Consider the following 12821-nt stretch of genomic DNA (forward strand, 5'->3'; position numbering starts at 1 on the left):
TATAATTAGTTCATAGATTTGGGTTAAAAACTAATATTCTCCAGCAATGTTTGACAACCAGGCAATAAATCTGGCACTTCCCGCTCTGGGGGCCTGACGTGAGGTAGTGGAGGTGCTTGCTTTGGTCCAGAGAGATTTTGTCACAAATGAATAGCTGACAGATTTAAAAAAGGACCCCTGAAACTCTAAATGCCTCGTATAAGCAAGCAAAACATAACGTCATTCCTGCTGCTGTATACTTTCTGTTGCGCTCTTGTTTCAATCAGGTCTGAGGTGACCATCTGTCCGCTTGTAAATTGGCAGAAATGCCAAACCCCACATGCTACCAAGATGGTAAACAGTGTGCTTGTGTTTTACCTGAATAAGCCGCTGGACATGCCTTGGCATGGGGGGCCCTCTGCTAACTAAGGCTTTTTTTTTCCATTGAAACACTGCTTTTGGGCCTGTTCAGAGTTTTTTCTCACCCCCAAGGGGACCGACGGTAATCATTCAAAGTGAACAGACTCAACTGTCAGCGTCTCAAATGTTCAGAAAGCTCAACCTCGAGACATTAATGGCCCTTTCCCTTTTAGAGGGCTAGGCATGTATTCACTTTGTTTGTGTTTTTCACATGCAGCTGCGGTTCAGGAATGGCTGGTTTAACGGCCTTTCCAGATGGACAATCTTACTGTCAAAGACCCTTGGAATAGAATTTACTGCTGCCGTAGGTAAAAACTGAATCCAGCCACCTATTTAATTTACACAGAGAAAGCACAGAGCCTCTTTCACTGTCACTGAATTTTGTAAAATATTCCAGGGAAATATAACTAAAACTTAGAAATAGAGCAATCTGCATAAAATAAGTGAGGAAGAATAGGAAAAACTATATTACAATAAAGTCTAAATCTGTTTTGTGGAGAGTGCTGGTTACACATACAGGTAATTCAGAAATTTACCACTTAACTGCCAAGTTGATGTTTTGTGTGACTAAAGCTGAAATAGCACTTTCTGGAGCTGACCATTTCCTGAACAGTAATTGGCAATGTAAGAAAAGCTGTAGATTCAGTAAAAGTGTGCGTGTCTTCATATAAACTGCTCAAAAAATGAAAGGAACACTTTTTAATCAGAGTATAGCATCAAGTCAATGAAACTTCTGGGCTATTGATCTGGTCAGTTAATCAGTTTCAGCTGCTTTGGTGTTACAGTAATCCCTCCTCCATCGCAGGGGTTGCGTTCCAGAGCCACCCGCGAAATAAGAAAATCCGCGAAGTAGAAACCATATGTTTATATGGTTATTTTTATATTGTCATGCTTGGGTCACAGATTTGCGCAGAAACACAGGAGGTTGTAGAGAGACAGGAACGTTATTCAAACACTGCAAACAAACATTTGTCTCTTTTTCAAAAGTTTAAACTGTGCTCCATGACAAGACAGAGATGACAGTTCCGTCTCACAATTAAAAGAATGCAAATATATCTTCCTCTTCAAAGGAAACAGAGAGGAAAGCAAACAAATCAATAGGGCTGTTTGGCTTTTAAGTATGCGAAGCACCGCCGGTACAAAGCTGTTGAAGGCGGCAGCTCACACCCCCTCCGTCAGGAGCAGGGAGAGAGAGAGAGAGAGAGACAGAGAAAAACAAAGTCAAAAATCAATACGTGCCCTTTGAGCTTTTAAGTATGCGAAGTACCTTGCAGCATGTCGCTTCACTAAGCAGCTGCACACAGAAGGTAACAACGTGAAGATAATCTTTCAGCATTTTTAGACGAGCGTCCGTATCGTCTACGTGTGCGAACAGCCCCCCTGCTCACACCCCCTACGTCAGGATCAGAGAAAGTCAGCGCAAGAGAGAGAGAGAGAAAGTAAGCTGGGTAGCTTCTCAGCCATCTGCCAATAGCGTCCCTTGTATGAAATCAACTGGGCAAACCAACTGAGGAAGCATGTACCAGAAATTAAAAGACCCATTGTCCTCAGAAATCCGCGAACCAGCAAAAAATCTGCGATATATATTTAAATATGCTTACATATAAAATCCACGATAGATTGAAGCCGTGAAAGGCGAAGCGCGATATAGCGAGGGATCACTGTATTCAACTTAACAACAGGTGCACTAGAGGGACAACAATGAGATGACCCCCAAAACAGGAATGGCTTAATAGGTGGAGGCCACTGACATTTTTCTCTTCTCATCTTTTCTGACTGTTTTCTCACTAGTTTTGCATTTGCCTATGGTCAGTGTCACTACTGGTAGCATGAGGCGATACCTGGACCCTACAGGGGTTGCACAGGTAGTCCAACTTCTCCAGGATGGCACATCAATACATGCCATTGCCAGAAGGTTTGCTGTGTCTCCCAGCACAGTCTCAAGGGGATGGAAGAGATTCCAGGAGACAGGCAGTCACTCTAGGAGAGCTGGACAGGGCCATAGAAGGTCCTTAAAACATCAGCAGGACTGGTATCTGCTCCTTTATTGAAGCATGGTTTAAGGGATAGCAATGATTTTGTTGGCTTGTGCTGATGATTCGACTTAAACCCAATTCAGACATCCTAGAGCCATCCTCTTGGAGTTGTGTGCTGAACAGTGGTGTAGCCCTTTTGGGGGCAAGGGGGGACATCTGTCCCCAGGCACAGCATCCAGGGGGCACCAAATTTCTGTTCCCCATTGCATTTTGGCAAACAGGAGGGAGCGCGAAATCTTCAGTTGTTCCCGGACACTGAAAACCGTAGCTACGCCTCTGGTGCTGAACTGGAGCCTACATTATAGAAAGCACCATGCTGAAATCATGCAATCCCTGTTTCCTTACAGGTTAACAATCACAGGGTATATTTGAGACAGTTGCTTTTTAGCGTGAACTGTCTGACTGTCAGGAATCTTGCAGTTATTTCTGTGCCATACCATCATTATGGGATAGTATAATTAAGATACTACCCAGATACATGCTAAACCCTTACCATCAGGGTGAACAAAGCAAAATCAAGGGGCAATTTGCAGCAATTTCAGATTTTCCTAATGTAATGGGCGCAGTTAACTGTACACATGTTGCGATAAAGGCATCATCACAAAATTAATTTGTCTTTGTAAATGGAAAGCATTATAATCCAATTATTATACAACTAATATGTGATGCTCAAATGTGTCTGACTGCCGAAGAAGAAGAAGGAGGAGAAGAGGAGGGAGGCGTGTCTGGAGGCAGGAGGAGAGGAGGAAATTAAAGAGAGTGGAACTGAGGGTAGGAACTTTGAATGTTGGCAGTATGACTGGTAAGGGGAGAGAGTTAGCAGATATGATAGAGAGAAGGAAGGCTGATATATTGTGCATGCAAGAGACTAAATGGAAGGGGAGTAAGGCCAGGTGGATCGGAGGTGGATTCAAATTGTTCTATCATGGTGTGGATGGGAGGAGAAATGGGGTAGGAGTTATTCTGAAGGAACAGTATGTCAAGAGTGTTTTGGAGGTGAAAAGAGTGTCAGGTAGAGTAATGATTATGAAGCTGGAAATTGGAGGTGTGATGATGAATGTTGTTAGTGCATATGCCCCGCAAGTTGGGTGTGCAATGGGTGATAAAGAAGATTTTTGGAGTGAGTTTGATGAAGTGATGAACAGTGTACCCAAGGGACAGAAAGTGGTGATTGGAGCAGATTTCAATGGGCATGTTGGTGAAGGGAACAGTGGAGACGAGGAGGTGATGGGTAGGTATGGTGTCAAGGAGAGGAATGAAGAAGGTCAGAGGGTACTGGATTTTGCCAAAAGGATGGACATGGCTGTGGTGAATACGTATTTTAAGCAGAGGGAGGAACATAGGGTTAAATATAAGAGTGGAGGAAGATGCACACAGGTAGATTACATCCTATGCAGAAGAGCTGATCTGAAGGAGATTGAAGACTGCAAAGTGGTAGCAGGGGAAAGCAGCATAGGATGGTGGTCTGTAGGATGACGTTTGAGATCAAGAAGACAAAGAGAGTGAGGGCAGAGCCAAGGATCAAATGGTGGAAGTTGAAAAAGCCTGCAAGGTTGAGTTTAGGGAGGAGGTGACATAGGCACTGGGTAGCAGTGAGGAGTTACTAGACACCTGGGAAACTACAGCAGATGTAGTAAGGGTGACAGCAAGAAGGGTGCTCCTCAACCTGCTCCCTACTATCGCTATAGATCACAATGTCATCAACAAACATTATAGCTCACAGGGACTCCTGTCTAATCTCATCTGTCAACCTGTCAATCACCATTGCAAATAAGAAAGGGCTCAAAGCTGATCCCTGATGTAATCCCACCTTCACCTTGAATGCATCCGTCACTCCTACCGCAGACCTCACCACTGTCACACTTCTCTCGTACATATCCTGTATAACTCTTACGTACTTCTCTGCAATTCCCAATTTCCTCATACAATACCACAGCTCCTTTCGAGGCACCCTGTCAGATGGTTTCTCCAGGTCCACAAAGATGCAATGCAACTCCTTCTGGTCTTCTCTAAACTTCTCCATCAACATCCTCAGAGTAAACATTGCATCTGTGGTGCTCTTTCTTGGCATGAAACCATACTGCTGCTCACTAATCATCACCTCACTTCTTAACCTAGTTTCCAGTACTCTTTCCCATAACTTCATGCTGTGGCTCATCAATTTTATCCCCCTGTAGTTACTGCAGTCCTGCACATCCCCCTTATTCTTAAATATCTTCACCAGTATGCTTCTTCTGTACTCCTCAAGCATCCTCTCACTTTCCAAGATTCCATTAAACAATCTGGTTAAAAACTCCACTGCCATCTCTCCTAAACACCTCCATGCTTCCATAGGTATGTCATCTGGACCAACGGCTTTTCCATTCTTCATCCTCTACATAGCTGTCCTTACTTCCTCCTTGCTAATCTGTTGCACTTCCTGATTCACTATCTCCACATCATCCAACCTGTTCTCTCTCTCATTCTCCATTCATCAGCCACTCAAAGTACTCTTTCTATCTGCTCAACACACTCTCCTCACTTATGAGTACGTTTCCATCTTTATCCTTTATCACCCTAACCTGCTGCACATCTTTCCCAGCTCGGTCCCTCTGTCCAGCCAATCGGTACAGGTCCTTTTCTCCCTCCTTAGTGTCCAACCTCTCATACAACTCATTATACCCCTTTTCTTTAGCCTTCACCACCTCTCTCTTCACCTTGCGCCTTATCTCCTTATACTCTTGTCTACTTTCTGCATCTCTCTGACTATCCCACTTCTTCTTTGCCATCCTCTTCCTCTGTATACTCTCCTGTATTTCATCATTCCACCACCAGGTTTCCTTTTCCTCCTTCCTCTTTCCAGATGTCACGCCAAGCACCCTTCTTGCTGTCACCCTTACTAAGATATTTAAGAAAATCCCGTGCTTAGTCCTTGTTCTGCCTTTTCAGAAGGGACACGAAAATAGGTGACACCAGACACACTTCTGAAGTTTAACTGGATGCTCCAGGGAGCCAGTACAGCCTTTAAAGGTCAGAATGAAAATGAGAGGTCTACCCCATTCAAGCCATGTCGCGCAACTCAGATATTGAAAGGGTTAGGAGGTAAGGAAGGGTAAGTCTTTCTCAGCATGTTAAAAGCATTGCAAGTGGGGGATTTGCTGAGCAAATTGTGCCAGGGACCAAACCGGGAAGAGCTCTGCTTTACATTGTTGAAAAGCAGGATCTCTCTCTGTTTCCAACTGATACGTGTATCTTGCCTGCTTGGGTTCAAAGGTTTTACATTTGGTTCAGTGTTTTGGTTTGTTGATGACACCAGGTTGGGAGCATGCACAGCATGCACTGATTACAGCGCATTGACGCACCCACCAAACGAAGAACCACCTGGATTGACACCAGAATTGTGGCAAAATATTGTTTATGTTATTGTTACATTCAATATTAAACTTTATTTCAAGTATGCTGTATTTGTAATTATAAACAGTGTACTTAACTGTACTTTATAATAATAAATTGATCTGAATTGAATTTATATTGCTTAGTCACACATGCCAAACATCGCAGCGGTGACAATTTAGCGGCTGTGATAGTGATATGAGAGAACCAATTTTTAAACAGTCAAGTAAAGTAACTGATTATGAGTGTTTATAAATAATTACATTGTTTGAAAAGGATAGCTACTCCTTAATCTTTAAAAAAAGGGTATTATCCACATTTCTGAGGCTGTTTATTGCCAGACATGGTCATATGTCTTCACTTTTAGTAACCTCCATCAGCAAGTGGATCAGTATATACATGGTACAGGGTTGAAACAGATGGCACACGATCCTCATTTGGAGGAAAGTCAACTTTATGCGACTTTCAAGAACAATAAAACTGAACTGACACACATCTTTGGGGTCGTATTCCTTCACATGTGGTTTTGATATTTTTCAGTTTCTCAGTCATAATCGGTTTGTATACTTTTTTGATTTGAGTAAATTGAACAAGTTTATTTTATTTTAGATAAAAAGAAAAATGGTCACTTGATCTTAATTTAGTGGTCATACTTAAAATAAGAGTATTGTAAACCCATTAAAGTTCTGGTATGATTAAACTTGGCAATTTCAAAGGTTCATCATATGATAAGTTAATTTTATTTTAGATAAAAAGAAAAATGGTGAATTGATTTTAATTTAATGGTTATTACTAAAATGAAAGTATTGTAAACCCAGTTAAAGTTTTGGAATAGTTAAAATGGGTGATTTCAAAGGTTTATCATCCATCCATCCATCCATTTTCCAACCCGCTGAATCCGAACACAGGGTCACGGGGGTCTGCTGGAGCCAATCCCAGCCAACACAGGGCACAAGGCAGGGAACCAATCCCGGGCAGGGTGCCAACCCACCGCAGAAGGTTTATCATGTGATTTATTAATGCATACTGAATTAGAAGTTAATAATGGCAGACATTTCCAAAACTGTTGATTTTCTTTTTTAAGAGCGCTGTCAAAATGTTTTGTGGACCTGAGCAGATCAACATTACTGAGGCCTTCACCTTTCTTTACTTGCAGTTATTGTGTGATGGATGCAGGTTGTTGTTTGTGTGTTGATACATTTTGTGTCTTAATATTTTTGGTTTGCTAATTATGGAAAAAATAAATAATTAAGGGGCCTGAGTCTTAAGTTGTGCATCAATTAAAATTAAGTTAAAGAGTTAATTAGCGGCAAAATCTGGTCACTAATTAAGAAAAGGGTTAGAATGAAAACCTACAGCCACAGTAGCTCTCCAGGACTGGAGTTGGAGACCCCTGGTCTATGATGTATTTAACCAGCCGAGATGAGCACAGGTCACTCTTCTCTTTAGGCTTGTACATTAGCTCCCAGTAGTTCAGATATCTGATGCTTGCCTACAGAGAAGTCAGTGGGTCAGCACCTGGATATATGGAGACATTGGTGAGATGCTATGCCCCTTCTTACCCACTCAGGTCTGCCAGTGAACAGCGCCTGGTGATGGCGTCTCTGTGAAGTATCAAGTATCAATCCTGTGTAGTTCCTAGTTGGTGGAATGAGCTTCCTACCTCCATCCATACTGCTGACACCCTCAATATATTTAAGAAGCAATTGAAAACCCACCTGTTCTGTGAATATTTGTCTATTTGATAGTGAAAAAAAACTTTGCTCTGTGACATTTTATATTGCTGGTTAATTTGTTGTCAGACTAAGTTTAATTGTTTTATCGAGTGTAACCCATGATTGTAAATTTATTAGTTACTAGGGGGCTTCGGCCCCTGCTTGCTTCGCTCGCCAACCCCCGTGTTTGGTTTTCTGGATACACACTTTTAAGATTTTTTTTTCTTTGAATTGTTGCTATTTCATTAGTTTCACTTTTATTTCAGAACTTCTGTAAAAACAATATTTGTAATCTTGCGAATCCCAATATGCTGAATCTTTTTAATGAGGTCAGGATAGGTTTCTCTGTTTGGAATTTCAGCATTGACAAAACGATCTACATCATCAGCAGTTAATAATTTTTTTTTACAAAGTAAAAAAGTAAGTAGAGTTCTGCATTGGACTCCTGTCTGTACAGTCGTGGTATTTTCCTCTCACAGTTCCAAAAGTACATGGGGTTACCAAGGTCATACCCCAGCTTTTGTCTAAGTTTTTGTACAAGGGCTAGACAGAACGTTTTTGGCTCCTGGGGTAAATTTAGCTTTTTAAATAAGCAGACAGATAAATATATATACACTAACAAAGTAACCAATAAATGCATGTGCGGTAAACTCCGTTTTTGAAATTCTGAAGATTCTTTATTTGTCACATGCATAGTTATACAGGACAACATGCAGTGAAATGCATCCTGATCCGCTTATCAAAAACTGTGCAAAGTTAGAAGAATATCAGTTAGATTAACAAAAAGTCATAGATCGAAAGATAACAGTATAGTAGAACATAATAAATAAGTAAAATTACAGTGGTGTGAAAAACTATTTGCCCCCTTCCTGATTTCTTATTCTTTTGCATGTTTGTCACACAAAATGTTTCTGATCATCAAACACATTTAACCATTAGTCAAATATAACACAAGTAAACACAAAATGCAGTTTGTAAATGGTGTTTTTTATTATTTAGGGAGAAAAAAAAATCCAAACCTACATGGCCCTGTGTGAAAAAGTAATTGCCCCTGAACCTAATAACTGGTTGGGCCACCCTTAGCAGCAATAACTGCAATCAAGCGTTTGCGATAACTTGCAATGAGTCTTTTACAGCGCTCTGGAGGAATTTTGGCCCACTCATCTTCACAAAATTGTTGTAATTCAGCTTTATTTGAGGGTTTTCTAGCATGAACCGCCTTTTTAAGGTCATGCCATAGCATCTCAATTGGATTCAGGTCAGGACTTTGACTAGGCCACTCCAAAGTCTTCATTTTGTTTTTCTTCAGCCATTCAGAGGTGGATTTGCTGGTGTGTTTTGGGTCATTGTCCTGTTGCAGCACCCAAGATCGCTTCAGCTTGAGTTGACGAACAGATGGCCGGACATTCTCCTTCAGGATTTTTTGGTAGACAGTAGAATTCATGGTTCCATCTATCACAGCAAGCCTTCCAGGTCCTGAAGCAGCAAAACAATCCCAGATCATCACACTACCACCACCATATTTTACTGTTGGTATGATGTTCTTTTTCTGAAATGCTGTGTTCCTTTTACGCCAGATGTAACGGGACATTTGCCTTCCAAAAAGTTCAACTTTTGACTCATCAGTCCACAAGGTATTTTCCCAAAAGTCTTGGCAATCATTGAGATGTTTCTTAGCAAAATTGAGACGAGCCCTAATGTTCTTTTTGCTTAACAGTGGTTTGCGTCTTGGAAATCTGCCATGCAGGCCGTTTTTGCCCAGTCTCTTTCTTATGGTGGAGTTGTGAACACTGACCTTAATTGAGGCAAGTGAGGCCTGCAGTTCTTTAGACGTTGTCCTGGGGTCTTTTGTGACCTCTCGGATGAGTCGTCTCTGCGCTCTTGGGGTAATTTTGGTCGGCCGGCCACTCCTGGGAAGGTTCACCACTGTTCCATGTTTTTGCCATTTCTGGATAATGGCTCTCACTGTGGTTCGCTGGAGTCCCAAAGCTTTAGAAATGGCTTTATAACCTTTACCAGACTGATAGATCTCAATTACTTCTGTTCTCATTTGTTCCTGAATTTCTTTGGATCTTGGCATGATGTCTAGCTTTTGAGGTGCTTTTGGTCTACTTCTCTGTGTCAGGCAGCTCCTATTTAAGTGATTTCTTGATGGAAACAGGTGTGGCAGTAATCAGGCCTGGGGGTGGCTATGGAAATTGAACTCAGGTGTGATACACCACAGTTAGGTTATTTTTTAACAAGGGGGCAATTACTTTTTCACACAGGGCCATGTAGGTTTGGATTTTTTTTCTCCCTAAATAATAAAAACCATCATTTAAAAACTGCATTTTGTGTTTACTTGTGTTATATTTGACTAATGGTTAAATGTGTTTGAGGATCAGAAACATTTTGTGTGACAAACATGCAAAAGAATAAGAAATCAGGAAGGGGGCAAATAGTTTTTCACACCACTGTATGTGAATAAACTAGAATTAAGTGTTAAGGTGCAATAGTGTAGTAATTATTGTGCAAAACCAAAGTTAGACTGGTGCATAGTTAAATGAGGCAGTTTGTTTGTTTGCGCTACTGCGATCTTTACTTTCTTTTTTATATTTTCTAATTTTCCTACTTTCATATCCTTTAACTTTCTCCACATGTGTATAGTGCCAACGTTTTTTTTTTTTTTTTTTGAGCCTTTCTAATTTCCCTGGTTTCATAGTCTCTAACCTGCTCTGCATGTGTTTAGCGCCAACGTTTGTAAACGTCATTATGAAGTTCTACTTTGTCTTTTACTCATTGTCTTTTAATTCTGAGCCGGATTGGACGTGCTTTTTTTTTCAATTCCACTTGTTCCGGGCTGATAATTACTTCCCTTATTTTCTGAATTTGCACCTCGATTATTCTTTTTTGCTCTTTTTTCTGTCCAATGCATTTGAGTCTCTTTTCTCCGCGCTGCTTTCTTCTTCGCTTATATGTCGACATTTAATTTATAACGTACCTTATACGCTTTATATGCGCTGAGAGCCCTGGATCTGTGTGTGCTCAAATCCTTCACAAGACTGAATGTTTTGCTGCCTATTGTCCTATTTGATAGATTGTAAGTAGGGCGAATCTTTGGTCTTGTGGGTCTTTAAAATGTCTTCCGAGAAGATCACGTATCGTAGACTTGCTTTTTGCTTTCCAGGACAGGATTTCTTTTTCTAATAGATAGACAGTATTACATCTTCTCACTTGTGGTAATGTGAATTTCCCCTTGGGGATCGATCTATCTATCTATCTATCTATCTATCTATCTATCTATCTATCTATCTATCTATCTATCTATCTATCTATCTATCTATCTATCTATCTATCTATCTATCTATCTATCTATCTATCTATCTATCTATCTATCTATCTATCTATCTATCTATCTATCTATCTATCTATCTATCTATCTATCTATCTATCAGCATTTTGTTAACTGTCCTACTACTCTTGCTGAACAAACAGGCCCTCGATTAATGTTACTCAGTTATGTTTACCTTTTTTTTAAAGTTTCCTTGGATAAAAGCGTCTGCCAAGCATATAAAAGTAAATGTAAATGAAGGAACCAAGAACTTCTTCCTCACAGGTGGTGCAGTGGTAGTGCTGCTGCTTTGCAGTAAGGAGACTGTGGAAGATTGTGGGTTCGCTTCCCGGTTCCTCCCTGTGTAGATAATGCTTTGAGTACTGGGAAAAGCGCTATATAAATGTAATGAATTATTATTATTCATAAAGGGATGGGGTTTCTGTTAAGGAAAACCATGTTGAATAGCCATAAGGTAAGGCAGAAAAAACACAAAAATCAACTAGATCAAGAAGCACTTAGGTTGACAACACCAGTGTCACTTCCATGGTGCTGGTCAAACAACTAATGTTGACTTGCTATTTCCTTTTATTGTAGTGAGTGGTACTGAAAGAGGAAGAGTTCTAGGCAGGAATAAAGTAAAGTCAGTGAGGCTGGACAGTGCAAGCCTATGGACATAAGCAGAGACTGTGGTACTGGTTGATCTACGTTCAGTTATTTCCACTGTACACCAATTAAATCAGTCCCCATTATCGATACAGCAAATTTCTACATGTAACATTGTCCCCCATTCTGAGGTTTAGGGGTATAACCTCATCATACCATGAGGTTTGGATCATTTGCTTTCATGTGAAGAAGTATTCGTTTGGTGCAATAACTTAAAATGATAAAATTGTAAGCCTAAAAAACACCTTCTTATACGGGGGATCACTGCTTTATGTGCTGCCATCTATTGCAATGGAGCGCTGTTAATAATGACTAAGTTGTACTTGATCACAAAGGCATTTCTCTTTCTCTCTCCTTCTTTCTCTCTGTTTTTAGTCACATTTCACATTATTTGGCACCCTTTTGCATGTCAGACCAGTTAGAGGCACAGCTCTCTTGGAAAAGCAGAGTACAAAATATCAGTAGTACCTGGCCAACTCGAGAAAAGCTTAAACTTGCATTTTAATTTTTAGGAAAAAACACAATATTTATTATGGTTTCGATCTTAGACATACGTGGCTTGACCTTTTCCTGACATATCACATATATTTAGCTTCAGTCAGCTCACAGTAACATTTTTTTAGATCAATGTAGAGAATAACTTTCTTCATTGTCTGTAAAACAGTGTTCCCCCATCAGTTATAATGTTTTCAAGACATTTGAATGTTCACATTGTTGACATTCAACAAGGAAATCCTGCCAACTACGCCACTGTAAATTACCCAAATAAAAAGCTCATAAAGTGTTTTTGTTTTGCTTGAGGAAAACCCTGTATAATTACAATAAGGCAAGATGGAAAAAAGACAAAAGAAAAAAGAACCAGGAAACACCTAGGTTGATGACACCGATGTGTTTTTCATTTGAAATTCTATTTACTTTGTATAGGGCACATCTCATTCGCTTGTTTACAGCACTGTGTACCTTTACATTCATCCATCCATTTTATATATTCACGCAACTCAAATAAGGGGTTGGGTGGAATGGCTATTATTTCATTATCATCTTGCTCAAGGCAGGATCAAGTTCTGAATGGTGTTCCAGTGTACACATTTATTCAATTCCATTCATTTTATTTTTGTATAGCACTCTTCACTGAGTGCAGACACAGAGTGCTGTGACAAGTTCTCATACCCTTAAAGAGATACATTTGTTAAAATACACAGAAAACAACATAGAAGCTGATTAACATGGAACACAACAATATCTGCCCATTGATTCATTGTATGAGCAGTTGGCCATATACTTAGATGCAAAATAACATTCAATGAAAAACAAACAGACTTG

This window comes from Erpetoichthys calabaricus, chromosome 1, assembly GCF_900747795.2.
Source record: "Erpetoichthys calabaricus chromosome 1, fErpCal1.3, whole genome shotgun sequence".
Lineage (NCBI taxonomy): Eukaryota > Metazoa > Chordata > Cladistia > Polypteriformes > Polypteridae > Erpetoichthys > Erpetoichthys calabaricus.